This window comes from Bombina bombina, chromosome 7 (assembly GCF_027579735.1).
Source record: "Bombina bombina isolate aBomBom1 chromosome 7, aBomBom1.pri, whole genome shotgun sequence".
Taxonomy (NCBI): Eukaryota; Metazoa; Chordata; class Amphibia; order Anura; family Bombinatoridae; genus Bombina; species Bombina bombina.
In genome coordinates, this window is record NC_069505.1 from 426,966,052 (window position 1) to 426,991,964 (window position 25,913).

Sequence of the window (25,913 nt, forward strand, 5' to 3'; positions counted from 1 at the left end):
TTTGTCTGTTATGTTATTCCAATAGCAGCACAACAGAAATGTCTTGTAATTACACCATGGGGTAGATTTATCATACCCCAGGCTGTCGGCATTTAACATTGCACAAGCACAAGCAGTTCTGGTGAACTGCTTGTGCAATGCCGCCCCCTGCAGATTTGCGGACAATCGACCGTTATCAGGGGTGTCAATCAAACCGAACCCCAGAGGCGGTGGACGAGTTAAGGAGCAGTGGTCTTAAGACTGCTGCTTCTTAAGTCCTGTTTCTAGCGAGCTTAAAGACTTGCATGGAAATAGCCACATTCTGCTCTTAATAAATCGGCCCCAGTGTGTACTGTCCCTTTAATAACCTCTCCAAGATACTTATTCAGTTATTACAACACCCACAAGACTGCCCATGATTTGAGGATACTCATATAAAAAATTATTTACTCTCCAGATGTTAAAGCAAACTCAGACTTCTAAAGAACTGATAACATCTGAGAGCCTCAAAATATGTCTTTGATTTTGTTTTGATGTTTGGATAAAATGAGATTTTATTTATACTTTTATCCTTAAATCATGGGTATTTATGTATTATGAGAGTTCTGAATAATGAAGTGATCACCTTAAAGAGCTTAATAATTAGTATTTACTGTTAAGTAAAACCTATCGATATTCGTTTTAAAGGGACGTGAAACCCCAAATGTTTATTTCATTTTTCAGATAGAGAATACAGTTTTAAAAAGTTTCCAATGTACTTCTACTATAAAATTTGCTTCCTTCTCATGTTATTCTTTGCTGAAGAGATACCTAGGTAGGTAGTGTGCATGTCTGAAATACTACATGACAGGAAATAGTGCTGCCATCTAGTGCTCTTGTTAATGTATAATATTGTGTGTTATAGAGATACCTAGGTAGTATCTGTAGCACTACATGACAGGTAATAGTGCTGTTATCTAGTGCTCTTGCTAATGTATAATATTATGTTATAGGCACTACATGACAGGTAATAGTGCTGTTATCTAGTACTCTTGCTAATGTATAATATTGTGTGTTATAGAGATACCTAGGTAGTATCTGTAGCACTACATGACAGGTAATAGTGCTGTTATCTAGTGCTTTTGCTAATGTATAATATTATGTGTTATAGAGATACCTAGGTAGTATCTGTAGCACTACATGACAGGTAATAGTGCTGTTATCTAGTGCTCTTGCTAATGTATAATATTGTGTGTTATAGTGATACCTAGGTAGTATCTGTAGCACTACATGACTGGTAATAGTGCTGTTATCTAGTACTCTTGCTAATGTATAATATTGTGTGTTATAGAGATACCTAGGTAGTATCTAAAGCACTACATGACAGGTAATAGTGCTGTTATCTAGTGCTCTTGCTAATGTATAATATTGTGTTATAGAGATACATAGGTAGTATCTGTAGCACTACATGACAGGTAATAGTGCTGTTATCTAGTGCTCTTGCTAATGTATAATATTGTGTTATAGAGATACCTAGGTAGTATCTGTAGCACTACATGACAGGTAATAGTGCTATTATCTAGTGCTCTTGCTAATGTATAATATTGTGTGTTATAGAGATACCTAGGTAGTATCTGTAGCACTACATGACAGGTAATAGTGCTATTATCTAGTGCTCTTGCTAATGTATAATACTGTGTGTTATAGAGATACTTAGTTAGTATCTGTAGAACTACATGACAGGTAATAGTGCTGTTATCTAGTGCTCTTGCTAATGTATAATATTGTGTGTTATAGAGATACCTAGGTAGCATCTGTAGCACTACATGACAGGTAATAGTGCTGTTATCTAGTGCTCTTGCTAATGTATAATATTATGTTATAGAGATACCTAGGTAGTACCTGTAGCACTACATGACAGGTAATAGTGCTGTTATCTAGTGCTCTTCCTAATGTATAATGTTGTGTGTTATAGAGATACCTAGGTAGTATCTGTAGCACTACATGACAGGTAATAGTGCTGTTATCTAGTGTTCTTGCTAATGTATAATACTGTGTGTTATAGAGATACCTAGGTAGCATCTGTAGCACTACATGACAGGTAATAGTGCTGTTATCTAGTGCTCTTGCTAATGTATAATATTGTGTTATAGAGATACCTAGGTAGCATCTGTAGCACTATATGACAGGTAATAGTGCTGTTATCTAGTGCTCTTGCTAATGTATAATACTGTGTGTTATAGAGATACCTAGGTAGTATCTGTAGCACTATATGACAGGCAATAGTGCTGTTATCTAGTGCTTTTCCTAATGTATAATATTGTGTTATATAGATACCTAGGTAGTATCTGTAGCACTACATGACAGGTAATAGTGCTGTTATCTAGTGCTCTTGCTAATGTATAATTTTGTGTGTTATAGCGATACCTATGTAGTATCTGTAGCACTACATGACAGGTAATAGTGCTGTTATCTAGTGCTCTTGCTAATGTATAATATTGTGTGTTATAGAGATACCTAGGTAGTAACTGTAGCACTACATGACAGGTAATAGTGCTGTTATCTAGTGCTCTTGCTAATGTATAATAGTGTGTTATAGAGATACCTAGGTAGTATCTGTAGCACTACATGACAGGTAAAAGTGCTGTTATCTAGTGCTCTTGCTAATGTATAATAGTGTGTGTTATAGAGATACCTAGGTAGTATCTGTAGCACTACATGACAGGTAATAGTGCTGTTTTCTAGTGCTCTTGCTAATGTATAATGTTGTGTGTTATAGAGATACCTAGGTAGTATCTGTAGCACTACATGACAGGTAATAGTGCTGTTATCTAGTGCTCTTGCTAATGTATAATACTGTGTGTTATAGAGATACCTAGTTAGTATCTGTAGCACTACATGACAGGTAATAGTGCTGTTATCTAGTGCTCTTGCTAATGTATAATATTGTGTGTTATAGAGATACCTAGGTAGTAACTGTAGCACTACATGACAGGTAATAGTGCTGTTATCTAGTGCTCTTGCTAATGTATAATATTGTGTGTTATAGAGATACCTACGTAGTATCTGTATCATTACATGACAGGTAATAGTGCTGTTATCTAGTGCTCTTGCTAATGTATAATATTGTTTTATAGAGATACCTAGGTAGTATCTGTAGCACTACATGACAGGTAATAGTGCTATTATCTAGTGCTCTTGCTAATGTATAATATTATGTTATAGAGATACCTAGGTAGTATCTGTAGCACTACATGACAGAAAATAGTGCTACCATCTAGTGCTCTTGCTAATGTATAATATTGTGTGTTATAAAAATACCTAGGTAGTAATTGTAGCACTACATGAGAGGTATTAGTGCTGTTATCTAGTGCACTTGCTAATGTATAATAGTGTGTTATAGAGATACCTAGGTAGTATATGTAGCACTACATGACAGATAATAGTGCTGTTATCTAGTGCTCTTGCTAATGTATAATATTGTGTGTTATAAAAATACCTAGGTAGTAATTGTAGCACTACATGACAGGTAATAGTGCTGTTATCTAGTGTTCTTGCTAATGTATAATAGTGTGTTATAGAGATACCTAGGTAGTATATGTAGCACTACATGACAGGTAATAGTGCTATTATCTAGTGCTCTTGCTAATGTATAATATTGTTTGTTATAGAGATACCTAGGTAGCATCTGTAGCACTACATGACAGGTAATAGTGCTGTTATCTAGTGCTCTTGCTAATGTATAATATTATGTGTTATAGAGATACCTAGGTAGTATCTGTAGCACTACATGACTGGTAATAGTGCTGTTATCTAGTGCTCTTGCTAATGTATAATATTGTGTGTTATAGAGATACCTAGGTAGCATCTGTAGCACTACATGACAGGTAATAGTGCTGTCATCTAGTGCTCTTGCTAATGTATAATATTATGTGTTATAGAGATACCTAGGTAGTATCTGTAGCACTACATGACAGGTAATAGTGCTGTTATCTAGTGCTCTTGCTAATGTATAATATTGTGTGTTATAGAGATACCTAGGTAGTAACAGTAGCACTACATGACAGGTAATAGTGTTGTTATCTAGTGCTCTTGCTAATGTATAATAGTGCGTTATAGAGATACCTAGGTAGTATCTGTAGCACTACATGACAGAAAATAGTGCTACCATCTAGTGCTCTTGCTAATGTATAGTACTGTGTGTTATAGAGATACCTAGGTAGTATCTGTAGCACTACATGACAGGTAATAGTGCTGTTATCTAGTGCTCTTGCTAATGTATAATATTGTGTGTTATAGAGATACCTAGGTAGTAACTGTAGCACTACATGACATGTAATAGTGTTGTTATCTAGTGCTCTTGCTAATGTATAATATTGTGTGTTATAGAGATACCTAGGTAGTATCTGTAGCACTACATGACAGAAAATAGTGCTACCATTTAGTGCTCTTGCTAATGTATAATATTGTGTGTTATAGAGATACCTAGGTAGTATCTGTAGCACTACATGACAGGTAATAGTGCTGTTATCTAGTGCTCTTGCTAATGTATAATATTGTGTGTTATAAAAATACCTAGGTAGTAATTGTAGCACTGCATGACAGGTAATAGTGCTGTTATCTAGTGCTCTTGCTAATGTATAATAGTGTGTTATAGAGATACCTAGGTAGTATATGTAGCACTACATGACAGGTAATAGTGCTGTTATCTAGTGCTCTTGCTAATGTATAATATTGTGTGTTATAGAGATACCTAGGTAGTATCTGTAGCACTACATGACAGGTAATAGTGCTGTTATCTAGTGCTCTTGCTAATGTATAATATTGTGTGTTATAGAGATACCTAGGTAGTATCTGTAGCACTACATGACAGGTAATAGTGCTGTCATCTAGTGCTCTTGCTAATGTATAATATTGTGTGTTATAGAGATACCTAGGTAGTATCTGTAGCACTACATGACAGGTAATAGTGCTGTTATCTAGTGCTCTTGCTAATGTATAATATTGTGTTATAGAGATACCTAGGTAGTATCTGTAGCATTACATGACAGGTAATAGTGCTTTTATCTATTGCTCTTGCTAATGTATAATATTGTGTTATAGAGATACCTATGTAGTATCTGTAGCACTACATGATAGGTAATAGTGCTATTATCTAGTGCTCTTGCTAATGTATAATATAATGTTATAGAGATACCTAGGTAGTATCTGTAGCACTACATGACAGGTAATAGTGCTGTTATCTAGTGCTCTTACTAATGTATAATATTATGTGTTATAGAGATACCTAGGTTATCTATAGCACTACATGACAGGTAATAATACTGTTATCTAGTGCTCTTGCTAATGTATAGTATTGTGTGTTATAGAGATACCTAGGTAGTATCTGTAGCACTACATGACAGGTAATAGTGCTGTTATCTAGTGATCTTGCTAATGTATAATATTGTGTGTTATAGAGATACCTATGAAGTATCTGTAGCACTACATGACAGGTAATAGTGCTGTTATCTAGTGCTCTTGCTAATGTATAATATTGTATGTTATAGATACCTAGGTAGCATCTGTAGCACTACATGACGGGTAATAGTGCTATTATCTAGTGCTCTTGCTAATGTATAATATTATGTTATAGAGATACCTAGGTAGTATCTGTAGCACTACATGACAGGTAATAGTGCTGTTATCTAGTGCTCTTGCTAATGTATAATATTATGTGTTATGGAGATACCTAGGTAGCATCTGTAGCACTACATGACAGGTAATAGTGCTAATATCTAGTGCTCTTGCTAATGTATAATATTATGTGTTATAGAGATACCTAGGTAGCATCTGTAGCACTACATGACAGGTAATAGTGCTGTTATCTAGTACTCTTGCTAATGTATAATATTGTGTGTTATAGAGATACCTAGGTAGCATCTGTAGCACTACATGACAGGTAATAGTGCTGTTATCTAGTGCTCTTGCTAATGTATAATATTATGTGCTATAGAGATACCTAGGTAGTATATGTAGCACTATATGACAGGTAATAGTGCTTTTATCTAGTGCTCTTGCCAATGTATAATGTTGTGTGTTATAGAGATACCTAGGTAGTATCTGTAGCACTACATGACAGGTAATAGTGCTGTTATCTAGTGCACTTGCTAAGGTATAATATTGTGTGTTATAGAGATACCTAGGTAGTATCTGTAGCACTACATGGCAGGTAATAGTGCTGTTATCTAGTGCTCTTGCTAAGGTATAATATTGTGTTATATAGATACCTAGGTAGTATCTGTAGCACTACATGACAGGTAATAGTGCTGTTATCTAGTGCTCTTGCTAATGTATAATATTATGTGCTATAGAGATACCTAGGTAGTATCTGTAGCACTACATGACAGGTAATAGTGCTGTTATCTAGTGCTCTTGCTAATGTATAATACTATGTTATAGAGATACCTAGGTAGCATCTGTAGCACTACATGACAGGTAATAGTGCTGTTATCTAGTGCTCTTGCTAATGTATAATATTGTGTTATAGAGATACCTAGGTAGTATCTATAGCACTACATGACAGGTAATAGTGCTGTTATCTAGTGCTCTTGCTAATGTATAATATTGTGTTATAGAGATACCTAGGTAGTATCTGTAGCACTACATGACAGGTAATAGTGCTGTTATCTATTGCTCTTGCTAATGTATAATATTGTGTGTTATAGAGATACCTAGGTAGTATCTGTAGCACTACATGATAGGTAATAGTGCTGTTATCTATTGCTCTTGCTAATGTATAATATTGTGTGTTATAGAGATACCTAGGTTGTATCTGTAGCACTACATGACAGGTAATAGTGCTGTTATCTAGTGCTCTTGCTAATGTATAATATTATGTGTTATAGAGATACCTAGGTAGTATCTGTAGCACTACATGACAGGTAATAGTGCTGTTATCTAGTGTTCTTACTAATGTTTAATATTGTGTTATAGAGATACCTAGGTAGTATCTGTAGCACTACATGACAGGTAATAGTGCTGTTATCTAGTGCTCTTGCTAATGTATAATATTGTGTGTTATAGAGATACCTAGGTAGTATCTGTAGCACTACATGACAGGTAATAGTGCTGTTATCTAGTGCTCTTGCTAATGTATAATATTGTGTGTTATAGAGATACCTAGGTAGTATCTGTAGTACTACATGACAGGTAATAGTGCTGTTATCTAGTGCTCTTGCTAATGTATAATATTGTGTGTTATAGAGATACCTAGGTAGTATCTGTAGCACTACATGACAGGTAATAGTGCTGTTATCTAGTGCTCTTGCTAATGTATAATACTGTGTGTTATAGAGATACCTAGTTAGTATCTGTAGCACTACATGACAGGTAATAATGCTGTTATCTAGTGCTCTTGCTAATGTATAATATTGTGTGTTATAGAGATACCTAGGTAGTATCTGTAGCACTACATGACAGGTAATAGTGCTGTTATCTAGTGTTCTTACTAATGTATAATATTATGTTATAGAGATACCTAGGTAGTATCTGTAGCACTACATGACAGGTAATAGTGCTGTTATCTAGTGCTCTTGCTAATGTATAATACTGTGTGTTATAGAGATACCTAGTTAGTATCTGTAGCACTACATGACAGGTAATAGTGCTGTTATCTAGTGCTCTTGCTAATGTATAATATTGTGTGTTATAGAGATACCTAGGTAGTATCTGTAGCACTACATGACAGGTAATAGTGCTGTTATCTAGTGTTCTTACTAATGTATAATATTATGTTATAGAGATACCTAGGTAGTATCTGTAGCACTACATGACAGGTAATAGTGCTGTTATCTAGTGCTCTTGCTAATGTATAATATTGTGTGTTATAGAGATACCTAGGTAGTATCTGTAGCACTACATGATAGGTAATAGTGCTGTTATCTATTGCTCTTGCTAATGTATAATATTGTGTGTTATAGAGATACCTAGGTTGTATCTGTAGCACTACATGACAGGTAATAGTGCTGTTATCTAGTGCTCTTGCTAATGTATAATATTATGTGTTATAGAGATACCTAGGTAGTATCTGTAGCACTACATGACAGGTAATAGTGCTGTTATCTAGTGTTCTTACTAATGTTTAATATTGTGTTATAGAGATACCTAGGTAGTATCTGTAGCACTACATGACAGGTAATAGTGCTGTTATCTAGTGCTCTTGCTAATGTATAATATTGTGTGTTATAGAGATACCTAGGTAGTATCTGTAGCACTACATGACAGGTAATAGTGCTGTTATCTAGTGCTCTTGCTAATGTATAATATTGTGTGTTATAGAGATACCTAGGTAGTATCTGTAGTACTACATGACAGGTAATAGTGCTGTTATCTAGTGCTCTTGCTAATGTATAATATTGTGTGTTATAGAGATACCTAGGTAGTATCTGTAGCACTACATGACAGGTAATAGTGCTGTTATCTAGTGCTCTTGCTAATGTATAATACTGTGTGTTATAGAGATACCTAGTTAGTATCTGTAGCACTACATGACAGGTAATAATGCTGTTATCTAGTGCTCTTGCTAATGTATAATATTGTGTGTTATAGAGATACCTAGGTAGTATCTGTAGCACTACATGACAGGTAATAGTGCTGTTATCTAGTGTTCTTACTAATGTATAATATTATGTTATAGAGATACCTAGGTAGTATCTGTAGCACTACATGACAGGTAATAGTGCTGTTATCTAGTGCTCTTGCTAATGTATAATACTGTGTGTTATAGAGATACCTAGTTAGTATCTGTAGCACTACATGACAGGTAATAGTGCTGTTATCTAGTGCTCTTGCTAATGTATAATATTGTGTGTTATAGAGATACCTAGGTAGTATCTGTAGCACTACATGACAGGTAATAGTGCTGTTATCTAGTGTTCTTACTAATGTATAATATTATGTTATAGAGATACCTAGGTAGTATCTGTAGCACTACATGACAGGTAATAGTGCTGTTATCTAGTGCTCTTGCTAATGTACAATATTGTGTGTTATAGAGATACCTAGGTAGTATCTGTAGCACTACATGACATGTAATAGTGCTGTTTTCTAGTGCTTTTGCTAATGTATAATATTGTGTGTTATAGAGATACCTAGGTAGTATCTGTAGCACTACATGACAGAAATAGTGCTGCAATCTAGTGCTCTTGTTAATGTTTAACATTGCTGCAAAACTGCTGCCATATAGTGCTGCAGACACGTGCACACTGATCTTACATTCCTGCCTTTCAACAAAGGAGAGCAATAAAACAAAGAAACTGATAATAGAAGTAAATTGGAAAGTTGTTTAAAATTGTATTCTATATCTGAATCATGAAAGAATTTTTTTGGTTTTTATGTCACTATAAATTAGGACTACATGAGATTTGCCGCCTTTGTCTGGCATTTCTGAGCACCAGTATGGATGAGGTCTTTGGATGTAACTGTGCTTTGAAATTGACCGTATTACCAGAACAGGTAACAGGTTAAAAAGAGTATTGATTTGTCGCCTAGTTAATTAAAGAGTTGTTGTTTTTGTTTAATGTCAACTGAGAACGTTAGCAATAAATCCTCCTCTCATCAATATCTGTTTTGTCTCCACAAGTGATTTAGGCCAAATTCTGAGAAGCGATACAAGATATTATTGTTGTTATCATTAATTTATAAAACTGCAAAATTCCATTGCGTTTCAGAGATATCATAAACAGATTGTTGTGCAACAACGGACACCTTTTATCCCTTCCATATCCGCACCAAAGATGAGAGTAAGCTCCTTCGTGCTACTCTTTCTCCAATACAGAGGAGAAATGCTAGGATAAATATGATGTCCTTTTGAAGTGACAGTTTTACATAAGGACTTTGAGTACAGTCTTTTTGAGGATGGAATTAAAAGAGTTGTATGTCTCCCAAAACATCACCACTGGACCGTAGAAAGTTGCATGACCAGACTCTTGTGATATGTGGGGACATCATTTATTTGTCTGGGGTGATATTAATCCACCAGCTAAGAGCTGGCATAAAAGTTCGGAAGTAGCGGTCTGATGACCACTGCTTCCTCACTATCAGTTGCAGGCTCGATCATGCAAGCTTACAGCGAAGGGCCTCAATAGCCTGCATACGAAGCTTGATAAATCGAGCACAAAGTGTGAACTTCCGCTATTTTTAAAATTTAGATACAAGGAAAAAGAGCAGCTGGATGGTAACTGCTCATGGATCAGTAACTCTAGTGAAAAGGACCTTAGTTATTAAACACATAAACAAATTCAGAATGAGCAGTAATACACTCAATCTCAGGGGGGGGGGGGGGGGCTGACAGAGACTCAGATAGCCAAGTAGCCGAGAAAATGCCAAGCAAAAAGAGAACCTTCCAGGACAAAAGGTCTAACCCATGCATGGGTTCAGGAGAAGGAGCTTGAAGCACTCTCAGAACCAAATTGCGACTCCAAGAAGGAGTAGCTGGATGAATAACAGGTTTGAGAACAAAGGTCTGAATATCAGGTTTAGTCATCTTCCTGTGATAAAGAACAGATAGGGCAGAAATTTAAAGGGACACAAAGCCCCACATTTTCCTTTCATGGTTCAAATAGAGCATACAGTTTAAAAGAACTTTTAAAATGTACTTCTATTATCAAATTATGCCTCATTCTCTTGGTATCCTTTGTTGAAGGACAGCAATACACTACTGGGAGGTTGCTGAACACCTTGTGTGAACCAATGAAAAGGGGCATATATGTGCAGCCAACAATAATCAGCTAGATCCCAGTATTGCATTGATGCTCCTGAGCCTACCTATGTGTTTTTTAGTTGTTGTTTTTTTTAAAAGGAAATTAGATAATAGAAATACATTAGAATTTTGTTTAAATTTGCATACTCTACCTGAATTATGAAAGTTTAATTTTGACTGTGCTGCACCTTTAAGAGAGCGGGCTTTCATATCTTTCTCCAAAGCATCCTGGGGAAATTCTAGAACTCATGAAACTTGAAATAATTTCCAACATTATCCCTTATACACACACCATGCAAAATAAGTCTTCAGCGTTTGGTGGTAGGTGTGCCTGGTCACAGGGTGTCTAGCTTAAATCAGGGTTTTAATCACACTGTTAAACAACCCTCTATAAGACAAAATCAGTTGCTCAATTGCTAGATCATCAAAGCTAGCATCTGACGTATTGATAAAGGCAGGGACCCTGAGAGAGATCTTTCCTGAGAGGAAGATGCCATAAAGGGAAAGAGGACATCTGAATAAAAGCCACATACCATGTTCTGAGAGGCCAGACCAGAGCAATCAGAAGCACTAAAGTTTGCTCCTGCTTTATTCTGCTTATCGCTATGGGCAGCATCACAATCAAAGGGAAGATGTTCATAAGACTGAATTATGGTGTAATTATTACACTAAGGAATCCACTAGATCCAACCAAGAATCACTAAATAAGGAACCGGGAAAATAAGTCCTTTCCCCCTTGAGGTCAATAACACAAAATCTCTGGCCATATGGGAGAGAAAAAATCTTTCATGATGAGGTCTGGTTTGAAAACTGATTTTGTATCATTGAGACACACAAAGATCTGCCATGGTGTTTTCCCACACCTCCTGAAAAAAAAGTCATAATTTGCACCCAACTGGAACTATGTCTGGAGTGGAGGATACACCTTCATGCTGCTTAAGAGGTGGGAGTAGATTCCTTAGCCTGCTTGGTCTTAGCCCAGGATGAACTAGGTCTCTAGGAAGTATTGGAGTGTATCTGTGGACTAGATTGTAGAGGAATTGGTCTTTGCCCTTCCATATATTAAGCTCCCTTACTAGTGACTGTACCAATAAAAGTATCTATTCCTGGATCAAACAGCGTTTAACCTAAAATTGAAGTGGTAACAGTCTGAAATAAATAACTTCTGGCTAGTACAACCATGGAAGCTCTCTTAGCATTAATGCAAACCATCTCCACAGCTGCATCACAAATGAAGCTATTAGCAATCTTAATCATCTTAACACAATCCTGAATATCTTTTAAAAATGCATCTCCAGATGTAAGCTCAGAGAGGTTACCACACTAAGTCAATGCAGCTGAAGCCATGCATGCTAGAATGAATGCCAGGCAAAAGAGAAAACCCAACAGCTGAAAAGAGTGTATGTGAAATCTCTATAGCATCCTGTCCATTTGGATCTTGGAAGAGGTCATTTCCACTAAAGGAATAGTAGTACATCTGGATAAGGTGGAAATTATCCCATCCAGTTTAGGGACCATCTACCATACTATAAAATTAAAGGCTGACCAGGGAAAAATAGCGTTAAATTTTGCAAATAGAACAAATGGTACCCCTGGTTTGTTTCATTCCAAATATACCAGTTCAAAGCAGAAGGCCACTTGCGAGAAGTATTTATTCTCTTATTAGCAGGCTTAGCATGAGTGGCTGAACCATGCACTACCAAAAGCATTTAACAGAGGATAATTTGCTTTAATCTGAATTAAAAGACACATTTTCTTCCAAAGTATCCATGGCAGGGTGCTGAGACTCAAAAAAAATTCCTCATTATAGGAGCAATTCCTGACATCTCTGACCTGTAGGCATTGCAGCAAAACCCTGTCTTTAGGATTAGATATTGTGACGGACTCTGGATACCCCAACTGGATATCTCCGCCAAACGATCCTTCTTTACCCTGGAACTTGTAGCTGTATAGCGGGAAAGTGATTATAGCAAGTACCACCCTAATAACCAGACAAGACCAGTATTAAGGTGAAACATGAACAGACTTTATTGGTACAAACACACAGCTTATATACACAATTGCCATCTTATTGCCTTATCTGATCAAGAGATCACCGCCCCTCCAGACAGGCTGGTGCCTCCATAGGGCCAGGTCACAGTTTTGGGGTGATCCAGAGGGAGCAGCGGCTATTCCAGAGCCCCGGGCCCCCAGATGTCACAGTCCAAAATGCAACATGATCCATGGCTGGGGGCCGGAGCGGCAGCCTGGCAAAGGGTACTCAGGACCAGCATGAGGTGGGGAGGTGACAAAAACCCTAGGTTCCCAAGTGAGCTCCCTCTTAGTAATCACCCCAACCCATGCCCATCAAAGGTATGACAAGTCCCCAAAAGAGCGTAGCTCTGGGGCAAAGGGCTTCAGGAGTGACCTAGGTTAAAGTCCAGTGGGAATGTCTAGCGATCCCAACTGGCGAATAGTTCCATAAAATTACGGCTGGGACTCGGCAAGGCAGGAAGGGGCCAGGCGGGGTAGCAATCAGCTCTTTCAGGGCAAGGTTCAATCAGTGAAACAAACATAAGGGGAACAGGAGGGAACCACATTAATACAAATAGGAGAGGGGGTGGCCTTGGCAGTCTGGTATTCGTGACAGATATAAGCTCAGAACTAGAGTCACAAAGCTAAGTAGTGGGAAACAGTCATATATTTGCAAAGCAAATAGGAATATGAGAGGGTTATATTATAAGCATACTGACACAAATACATGACAAACAGGACAAAAAATATGTGACCTTGCTTAGTATCTTTCTAAGAGACCCTTAAAGGGACATGAAACTCACATTTTTTTTCTTTCATGATTCAGACAGAGCATACAATTTTAAACAACTTTCCAATTTACTTCTATTATTTAATTTGCTTCCTTCTCTTGTTATCCTTTACTGAAGGGTTTATCTAGGCAAGCTCAGGGGCAGCAGAGAACTTAGCTGCTGATTGGTGCCTGCATATATATATATATTGATCGTGATTGGCTCACCCATGTGTTCAGTTAGAAACCAGTAGTGCATTGCTGCTCCTTCAACAAATGTTTCCAAGAGAAATAAAAAAAATATATAATAGAAGTAAATTAGAAAGTTGTTTGAAATTGTACTCTCTATCTAAATCATGAAATACATTTTTTTGGGTTACATGTCCCTTTAAACAGGATTGTGCAATTGTAAACTGGTTTTACAGGGGACAAACCTCCATGCATGCTAAACCCAAACTATTATTGAATTTGTAATCTGGAATAAGCATTTGTGACTATACATAATATATATATATATATATATATATATATATATATATATATATATATATATATATATATATATATATATATATATATATATATATATATATATATATAAAAATTCAATTCCAGAGAGGATTTGCACAGTCCCACAACTATACCAATTGCCAGGGTGCACTTAATGTAGCATTATAGAAACCATCTAAAGAAAAGGCACTCACTGGACTTATGTAAAATAAAACTTAGCGTTTATTATACAGATATAAAAGGCATTACGTTTCCGGGCTCTACCAGCACCTTTGTCTAATGCCTAACATGGTCCAGAGAATATGAACCTAAAAACAATTGTCAGCATGTAATACAACCCAGATTTATATACCTAGTGCTCCAGCATTACCGCCTCAACGTTGTCCACTAGCGATGACGTCATCATAGGTGGACGCCCCATGACGCATCACGTGTGCCACACGTGTCATAGCGGTTGCCATGGTTACATATATACAATAGCTGCCACCCCATATGGCACTGAGTGAATATAGAAGAATCACCTGTAAGTAAGTATTACAGATGCCATATGGGGGGCAGCTTAAATGATCTCCAACATAACAATATCCGGCAGCGGCTCTCAGTGTGGTCAGTGTAACTTCCTTTTGTATACATCATCATTGGTTGCCATGGCCACCTAAAACATGGGGTATACTGCCATATAGTTGACAGTGCTTATAATAACACTGCACACATAGAACAGAGCATAACCAAGGTGGTGGTGACAAATAAATGCTATTCACATGATCTTTAAAAAGATGTACCACCCACAGTGGTATTGTCAGTAGTCTAAACTCACTGAACTGTTGCTGAGAAGTCATAGAAGTCAAAAAAAGAGGGGGGGGGGGAATCTAGCACCCTACTGGCATGCAAACATGATCGCATATTGTCATGTGCGCTAAGCCGACATGAAAATATGAATGTCACATTTTTATGTTCGCTAAATAGCAGAATATGTTATTTTTATTCATAAATACATATTTCTATATATTTCTGATGATTTTTTGCACAAATATATATATATATATATATATATATACATATATACAGTATATAGATATATACAGATATACATATATATATATATAGGAATATCTATTTAACTGCTACTTAATTGCAAAGGACTCCAATGCACTTATATATATATATATATATATATATATATATATATATATATATACTGAACAAAATCTAGCAATGCGCTCTGCCTTACCCTCTTCCTGCTTCCTCAATACGGCACAACGGAGCATGGGGTGACGTCACACGTCCAAGATGCAGATACAAGTGCTCTGGAAATAGCGTTTATTCATCCAAAATGCTAAAGAGTACAGAAATGTTACAAAGAATGTCCAGGCACTCCAAGTGCATAAAATATCCAAAGTTTATTGAAAATCCATAATAAAATCACAGGTGCATCAGCAGATAAAAACACCGCTTCAGACTGACACTAGTAGTGAAGACAGCTGGGCTATTGTGCAGCAATATCTGCTGATGCACCTGTGATTTTATTATGGATTTTCAATAAACTTTGGATATTTTATGCACTTGGAATGCCTGGACATTCTTTGTAACACACACACACACACATATATATATATATATATATATATATATATATATATATATATATATATATATATATATATATATATATATATATATATATATGTCTGTATATGTATACATATATAGACACATACAGTATATTTACATACATATTTAGACATGTATATATATGTACACTCACCGGCCACTTTATTAGGTGCATCTTTTCAATAGCTTGGTAACACAATGCATTAATTCATTGTGGTGAAGACAACTTAATGAATTTCAAACGGAGCATCAGAATGGGGAAGAAAGGGGATTTAAGTGACTTTGAACGTGGCATAGTTGTTGGTGCCAGACGGCCTGGTCTGAGTATTTAAAAAAGTGCTGATCTACTGGGATTTTCATGCACAACCATCCCTAGGGTTAACAGAGAATGGTCCGAAAAAGAGAAAATATCCAGTTGTGTGGACGAAAATGCCTTGTTGATGTCAGAGGTCCGAGGAGAATGGGCAGACTGGTTTGAGATAGAAAGGCAACAGTAACTCAATCAGATGGTAGGGTCAGAATTTGGCGTAAACAACATGAAAGCATGGTTCCATCCTTCCTTGTATCAACGGTTCAGGCTGGTGGTTTAGAGGTATGGGGGACATTTTCTTGGCACACTTTGGGCCCCTCAGTACCATTTGAGCATCGTTTAAACGCCACGGCCTATCTGATGGCAACTTCCAGCAGGATAATGCACCATGTCACAAAGCTCAAATCGTCTCAAACTGGTTTCTTAAATATGACAATGAGTTCACTGTACTCCAATGGCCTCCACAGTCACCAGACCTCAATCCAATAGAGCACCTTTGAGATGTGGTGGAACGGGACATTCGCATCATGGATGTGCAGCCGACCAATCTGCAGCAACTGCGTGATGCTATCATGTCAATATGGACCAAAATCTCTGAGGAATGTTTCCAACACCTTGTTGAATGTATGCCACGAAGAATTAAGGCCGTTCTGAAGGTAAAATAGGGTCTAACCCGATACTACCAAGGTGTACCTAATAAAGTGGCCGGTGAGTGTATCTTTATGTTAAAGCCCTTTGCCTTCCTTTTTTTTTGCCTAACACCGGAGACCTCATATCTTTGAGCACTTATAACTTTTCTGCAACTTTTTTGTTTAGCAAAACACTTAACCAGAGCTCTGAGGACGTAGTAATCATTCTAGCGCAATCACGTTTACTTTCCACTTGTAATACAAGCGCTAAACACCCCCCATATACCCCTTTTTGCGCACCACTTGTAATTTGGCCCTCAATAAGCTAAAACTGAGCTTGAAAAGTATTTGAAAAGTGAGTCAAAAACATATTTTGGCTCTATTAAAGGGACCCTCAAGTCAAAATTAAACTTTCATTATTCAGATAGAGCAGCAATTTTAAACAAGTTTCCAATTTACTTCCATTAACAAAATGTGCACAGTCTTTTTATAGTTAAACTTTTTGAGTCACCAGCTCCTACTGAGCATGTGTAAGAATTCACAGAATATACGTATATGCATTTGTGATTGGCTGATGGCTGTCACCTGGTACAGGTGGAGTGGAAAAAGACATAACTTTTAAAATTGTCAGAAAAAAATCTACTGCTCATTTGAAGTTCAGACTAAGTGCTATTGCATTGTCTTGTTATCTTGCATTTGTTGTTTATGAAAATTTACTGTGTTTACTGGTCCTTTAAGTAAATAGGACTTTTTTCTACCAACTAAATACCCGTTTGCGAGAATCAGCCAAAATCGCATGATTCGAAAAGTAGCCTTTTTAGTCTGAAAAACAGCCAAAAACAAGGCTCCTGATAGAGGGCTAGATTACAAGTGGCATAAACTTTTTGCGCGCATCGTGTACTGCACGTATTACAAGTTGAAAGTAGAAAGTTTGCAAGAGATAGCTATCTTGAGGACTTCTGATATCATGACCACGCTAACGCATTCAACCCATAAACTTCAATGGACAGTGTAGAAGAAAACCCCACAGGATTTACTAATATTTCACATTCCAATGTTCTCCTCTCCACATACAGGAGTATTATTGTTAGTGTAAATACAACTAGAAGGAAGGGGGGGAAACACTTTTTGTAATAGCAAAAAGGTGAGCAATACATTTACCATTCCAAGGGGCCATTATTACAAGTGTTTTCATGAAATTCATATATAGAGAGATTTCGTAAACAGATGGTTCCAGTGATACAATGTACTTTCTTGAAGTTTTTTGTTGCCTTCTGTAACCTAAAGTCTTGGGCACAATGCTTTATATTTACTCATTTTTATATAGTGCTTTAAACAACAATACAAGGTTGAAGGGGTTAGAATACATATTTTACCACACTAATACAAAGGAATTCAGGAGTGACACTTGTATAGATGCTGACCCCAGGAATGCTTTAGACAGCTGTTAGAAGCCTTTTTTCTTGAGACAATGCTTTGTGCCTCTTGTTTATTTTTGCTTTGTCTGATTTTACAGGACAGATATCAGCCTCACTCTAACCCCCAAGCGGGAACCTCACTCAGCCTGATCCCCCTTCTGTTTCCTGTTATGTGGCTGTGGTCAGAGGTGTCCCCTCCTTTCTATGGCAACCGCTGCATCCTTGACCGTCTGAGACGAAAACTATAAAAAGGGTTGGGGAGGGGGTCAGAAGCTTCGGATTTTTCTGCGCTGACTCATGCGGCTTCTGTTTTGTTATTTGGTGGCAGATAAAATTCTTGACAACTTGGAAATTTCAGGAAGTTGCAGTTTTGTAAACACGAAATCCTGTTTTGCTGACTTGAAATAAAAATGCAGAAATGAGGAATGTGGGAAATGGTAAGTGAGAAAAAGTGACTTCATTGTCTTTTGACAATGACATAAATAATAACCAATTAATTACAGGTCTCTCAGCTCTGCTTGTAAATATGTTGTTATGAAATTGTGCTGGCATAGATAGGAACAGACTAATTATTAACGGAAATAACAGGAATTCCATCACTTGCTGACAAAAGATAAAATGTGTGTAAAGAATAGCCCTGATATTTCTTTTCCAATCCATTCGACTTTGCCATAAGGAAAACATTTGAATTCAGTACGTTTGTCACTCGTTTGTGAAAACACTAGCCACATAAAAAAGTGCGGAATTTCAAGAGATTTGAACCTCTTCTTCGTCAGAGTAGCAAGAACAGCTCCTTGGGGCCGCTTCTGTTTTGCAACCACTGCCAAGGATACTGGAATCGCAAAAGTGCGTTTAAAAAGGTTACAAAACAAATGATTAAAAACAAAAAAACAAAACAACACTCCCTGTAACACAGACCCCTAACGTATGCACAAAAGAAAAAGGAAAAACTTTATCTTTGGTTTCATTTTTGTGTTCTAAAATGCAAACAATAGACGCACAATTTTAAACAACTTTCCAATTTTTTTCTATTTTTTCATTTGCTTCATTTTCTTGGTATCCTTTGAGGAAAAGTATATCTAGATAAAGTGGTCCATATGCTGCTTCGGAGCCCCATCATGTCAGGTCCGTCTGAAACGGAAGTTGAGAAGCAGCGGTCGCGGACTGAAATCATCCCGATTCGTATGATTAATGGCCCCTGCTAGCAGCCGAATGGCCTCCAGTGAGCAGGGGAAGCGTTGCACAAGCAGTTCACCAGAAATGCTTGTACAATGTTAAATGCCGACAGTGTATGCTGTCAGCATTTAGTGAAGTCGGGCAAACATGATTGGCTACAGTGAATCATGTCCGCTCTTAATAAATCTATCCCATAGGCTCAGGAGGTGGGAGCTAGCTGCACATATATGCCTCTTGTTATTGGCTTACCAATGTGTTCAGCTAACTCCCTGCAGTACATTGCTGTTCCTTTAATAAAGGATACCAAGAGAATTGTTAATATAAATAAATTGTAAAGTTGTTTAAAATTGTTTGCTTTATCTGAATCATGCAAGAAAAACAAAACCAAATATTGCCTTTCTGCTTAAAGTAGTACTGTATATCTTTTCGATGGTACTGTGTATAGAAAAGTATTAGACATGACATAAAACTACATTTAGGTTGAATGTATAAGCTGTAGTAAAGATTGCCTTTATTACATAAGATATTGATTGTTACACTTAGTTCTATCTTTTCACATTTCACTGATGCAAATATTGAAAGATCCAAACTCTTCCAAAATCCAAACCTTTTCTTGTCTCAAGCAGTTGGACAAATGGTTTTCTACCTCTGAGTGTGTGTGTAATATATATATATATACAGGGAGTGCAGAATTATTAGGCAAGTTGTATTTTTGAGGATTAATTTTATTATTGAACAACAACCATGTTCTCAATGAACCCAAAAAACTCATTAATATCAAAGCTGAATAGTTTTGGAAGTAGTTTTTAGTTTGTTTTTAGTTATAGCTATTTTAGGGGGATATCTGTGTGTGCAGGTGACTATTACTGTGCATAATTATTAGGCAACTTAACAAAAAACAAATATATACCCATTTCAATTATTTATTTTTACCAGTGAAACCAATATAACATCTCAACATTCACAAATATACATTTCTGACATTCAAAAACAAAACAAAAACAAATCAGTGACCAATATAGCCACCTTTCTTTGCAAGGACACTCAAAAGCCTGCCATCCATGGATTCTGTCAGTGTTTTGATCTGTTCACCATCAACATTGCATGCAGCAGCAACCACAGCCTCCCAGACACTGTTCAGAGAGGTGTACTGTTTTCCCTCCTTGTAAATCTCACATTTGATGATGGACCACAGGTTCTCATTGGGGTTCAGATCAGGTGAACAAGGAGGCCATGTCATTAGATTTTCTTCTTTTATACCCTTTCTTGCCAGCCACGCTGTGGAGCACTTGGACGCGTGCGATGGAGCATTGTCCTGCATGAAAATCATGTTTTTCTTGAAGGATGCAGACTTCTTCCTGTACCACTGCTTGAAGAAGGTGTCTTCCAGAAACTGGCAGTAGGACTGGGAGTTGAGCTTGACTCCATCCTCAACCCGAAAAGGCCCCACAAGCTCATCTTTGATGATACCAGCCCAAACCAGTACTCCACCTCCACCTTGCTGGCGTCTGAGTCGGACTGGAGCTCTCTGCCCTTTACCAATCCAGCCACGGGCCCATCCATCTGGCCCATCAAGACTCACTCTCATTTCATCAGTCCATAAAACCTTTGAAAAATCAGTCTTGAGATATTTCTTGGCCCCGTCTTGACGTTTCAGCTTGTGTGTCTTGTTCAGTGGTGGTCGTCTTTCAGCCTTTCTTACCTTGGCCATGTCTCTGAGTATTGCACACCTTGTGCTTTTGGGCACTCCAGTGATGTTGCAAACTGGTGGCAAGTGGCATCTTGGAAGCTGCACGCTTGACTTTTCTCAGTTCATGGGCAGTTATTTTGCGCCTTGGTTTTTCCACACGCTTCTTGCGACCCTGTTGACTATTTTGAATGAAACGCTTGATTGTTCGATGATCACGCTTCAGAAGCTTTGCAATTTTAAGAGTGCTGCATCCCTCTGCAAGATATCTCACTATTTTTGACTTTTCTGAGCCTGTCAAGTCCTTCTTTTGACCCATTTTGCCAAAGGAAAGGAAGTTGCCTAATAATTATGCACACCTGATATAGGGTGTTGATGTCATTAGACCACACCCCTTCTCATTACAGAGATGCACATCACCTAATATGCTTAATTGGTAGTAGGCTTTCGAGCCTATACAGCTTGGAGTAAGACAACATGCATAAAGAGGATGATGTGGTCAAAATACTCATTTGCCTAATAATTCTGCACTCCCTGTATATATATATCTATATATATATATATATATATATATATATATATATATATATAGATATATATATAGATATATATATAGATATATATATAGATATATATATATATATATATATATATATATATAGATATATATATATATAGATATATATATATATAGATATATATATATATATAGATATATATATATATATATATAGATATATATATATAGATATATATATATAGATATATATATAGATATATATATATATATATATATATATATATATATATATATATATATATATATATATATATATAGAGAGAGAGAGAGAGAGAGAGAGAGAGAGAGAGAGAGAGAGAGAGAGAGAGATAGAGATAGAGATAGAGATAGAGATAGAGATAGAGATAGAGATAGAGATAGAGATAGAGATAGAGATAGAGATAGAGATAGAGATAGAGATAGAGATAGAGATAGAGATAGAGATAGAGATAGAGATAGAGATAGAGATAGAGATAGATATATATATATATATATATATATATATATATATATATATAGAGAGAGAGAGAGAGAGAGAGATATATATAGATATATATAGATATATATAGGAACAGACGTTTGCACTCACAGGTCTTTTTTCAAACTTTTAATGTGGAACGTTTTCGGGGTATTATAACCCCATCATCAGCATACAACAGTGATAATAATCAAACATTTTATAGTGTTTTACAAACAAAGTGTACCAATCACAAACCTCACATCTCCCCCAGCTTTCACGGTAAGATTATCGGCAGTGGAACGCATAATGCGTTCCACCGTCATGGCTAATTCCGGAAGTTTGAAACGTCACCTCCGGTTTATGCCCAAATTACGGATTTTATATACTCAAACAACAAATGTCAGAAAAAACCTGATTAGCTTCCAGGTTGTACACACATTGTGTTGGTGTAGGGTGATCAGTGCCTAAACAATTAGCATTATTAATACACTCGATTTCTCGTGTCAAACTGTATGAGTGTATGTGTACATTGTTATGACAACCGTTGCCATAGAGACAACAGCGGCTCAAGTGCATGCATATATTTAAAGTGAATACCACAGACCATATAGACAAACACCTTATATATACTTAGGAATTTAAAACGGGATACGATGAATACATAATCCCTAAGGTTGAACATATCAAAAAATGAAATCAAAATCAAATTGGGTTACGTTGTTGTGCCACTGATAACCCATCCCCAATATTTATAATGGATTGATCCAAACTTCATTACAGAATTGCGTGTGATAAATATGAGCTGGGATAAGGCTGAACCAACTACAAACACTTAGGCCTAGATTTGGAGTTCGGCGGTAGCCGTCAAAACCAGCGTTAGAGGCTCCTAACGCTGGTTTTGGCCGCCCGCTGGTATTTGGAGTCAGTGATTAAAGGGTCTAACGCTCACTTTTCAGCCGCGACTTTTCCATACCGCAGATCCCCCTACGCCATTTGCGTAGCCTATCTTTTCAATGGGATCTTTCTAACGCTGGTATTTAGAGTCGTTTCTGAAGTGAGCGTTAGAGCTCTAACGACAAGATTCCAGCCGCCTGAAAATAGCAGGAGTTAAGAGCTTTCTGGCTAACGCCGGTTCATAAAGCTCTTAACTACTGTACCCTAAAGTACACTAACACCCATAAACTACCTATGTACCCCTAAACCGAGCTCCCCCCCACATCGCCGCCACTCGATTAAAATTTTTAACCCCTAATCTGCCGACCGCCACCTACGTTATACTTATGTACCCCTAATCTGCTGCCCCTAACATCGCCGACCCCTATATTATATTTATTAACCCCTAACCTGCCCCCCACAACGTCGCCGCCAGCTACTTACAATAATTAACCCCTAATCTTCCGACCGCAAAGCGCCGCCACCTACGTTATCCCTATGTACCCCTAATCTGCTACCCCTAACACCGCCGACCCCTATATTATATTTATTAACCCCTAATCTGCCCCCCTCAACGTCGCCGACACCTGCCTACACTTATTAACCCCTAATCTGCCGAGCGGACCTGAGCGCTACTATAATAAAGTTATTAACCCCTAATCCGCATCACTAACCCTATCATAAATAGTATTAACCCCTAATCTGCCCTCCCTAACATCGCCGACAGCTACCTTCAATTATTAACCCCTAATCTGCCGAGCGGACCTCACCGCTATTCTAATAAATGTATTAACCCCTAAAGCTAAGTCTAACCCTAACACTAACACCCCCCTAAGTTAAATATAATTTACTTTGGGATGGATGAAGATATATATAAAACAGCGCTTGGACTTAAAATACTTTTGCCTCTCTCTATGAACCCCCTTCCTGGTCACGAAATTTAAAATGAATTGTAGTTGAGAGTGGCGCTACTAAAAGCTAAAAAGTATTAAAAACTAGGATATGAAATAAATATGTTACCTACTGATTTTATGTATATATTTTACCCAAATTAATAAAAAATCAAATTTCCTTAAAAAAATACGTATACCTCTGATAGATTATGAATTTAGAAAAAACACAAATGTTCTATTCATATAAATTTCAAATACATTTTAATATAATCAAAAGTTTTTATTAAATTACAATCATATGCTAAGAATAAACTAAAATTTATCAGATAAAATACACAGCTGTATATCTATATATATAAAATATTTCACTAATGACTCACAAAGTAAAAACAGATATTAATGTGATAAAATATGGATGAGAGAGCCCAGATAATTTTGAGTCTTTCCTAGTAAAGTAACGATGTCCACAAATATTACTTAGAGATGTGGTCTGTATATTGAAACAAAAGGATTTGTTGAATTTGTTGAAAAGATCCTTTTAGTACTATAATTGTTTCAAACAGTTCATATAGTGTCCAAGTTCAATTGATAAAGTATCAAAGCATAGATGATTAGGGTGGCAGAATTCCCGAATAAATGTTAAAAATCCAGTGTTTAGCAGGGCAACAGTCTTGCTTGTGTGTTATTTACAGTAGACTTAAATGACACTTTATGAGGTATATAACTTTAAGAGGTGTATCTTAGCCGCTATATAAGTGGTCTTACCTCCTCCTTCACGAGTTAACCCCGCTTCATGGGTGGTCTTACCTCTTTATGAATGGATTTGAAGTCTCTAGGCTTACCGGTCTTTTTAGTTTGGGTAAGCGTAGCGATGCAGCGATTCGGTTTTCTTCAGCTTGCGCAAGCTCTCCTATCAACCGATAGCGTCTTCACCTGCTCTTAGTACACTGGTGTACGCAGGTGTAGATCTGTGTGAGGTCCGTTTAATCTTCCTGCACTTAGTACTCTTTGTACGCAGGTTCCAGACAGGTGATTGGTTTCTTTAGCTCCGACCAGTATGATAATACACCTTTTTGTAATGGGTTCCACAGTCTGGGTTGGCAAAGGGATTCCTTGTAATACAACTTTTTTATCACAGTTTTCTACGCGTTTCACCCGCGTTCCGGGCTTTTTCAAGACTCTCAACTACAATTCATTTTAAATATAATTTACATCTAACGAAATAAATTAACTCTTATTAAATAAATTATTCCTATTTAAAGCTAAATACTTACCTGTAAAATAAATCCTAATATAGCTACAATATAAATTATAATTATATTATAGCTATTTTAGGATTAATATTTATTTTACAGGCAACTTTGTAATTATTTTAACCAGGTACAATAGCTATTAAATAGTTAAGAACTATTTAATAGTTACCTAGTTAAAATAATAACAAATTTACCTGTAAAATAAATCCTAACCTAAGATATAATTAAACCTAACACTACCCTATCAATAAATTAATTAAATAAACTACCTACAATTACCTACAATTAACCTAACACTACACTATCAATAAATTAATTAAACACAATTCCTACAAATAAATACAATTAAATAAACTAGCTAAAGTACAAAAAATAAAATCAGCCAATCAGAATCAAGTTAAATCCGATTGGCTGATCCAATCAGCCAATCAGATTGAGCTCGCATTCTATTGGCTGTTCCGATCAGCCAATAGAATGCGAGCTCAATCTGATTGGCTGATTGGATCGGCCAATCGGATTGAACTAGATTCTGATTGGCTGATTCCATCAGCCAATCAGAAAATTCCTACCTTAATTCCGATTGGCTGATAGAATCCTATCAGCCAATTGGAATTCGAGGGACGCCATCTTGGATGACGTCCCTTAAAGGAACAGTCATTCGTCGTTCAGTCGTCGGTCCGGATGGATGTTCCGCGCTGGAGGTCTTCAGGATCCTGCCGCTTCGCTCCGGATGGAAGAAGATCGAAGATGCCGCTTGGAGAAGATGTTTGCCGGTCCGGATGTCCTCTTCTTGCCGGATAGGAGGAAGACTTTGGAGCCTCTTCTGGACCGGATTATGGATCGCCAACCCCCGCTTGGGTTGGATGAAGATCTTGGAGCCAGGACGGATCGGTGATACCTGGATGGTGAAGACAAGGTAGGAAGATCTTCAGGGGCTTAGTGTTAGGTTTATTTAAGGGGGGTTTGGGCTAGATTAGGGGTATGTGGGTGGTG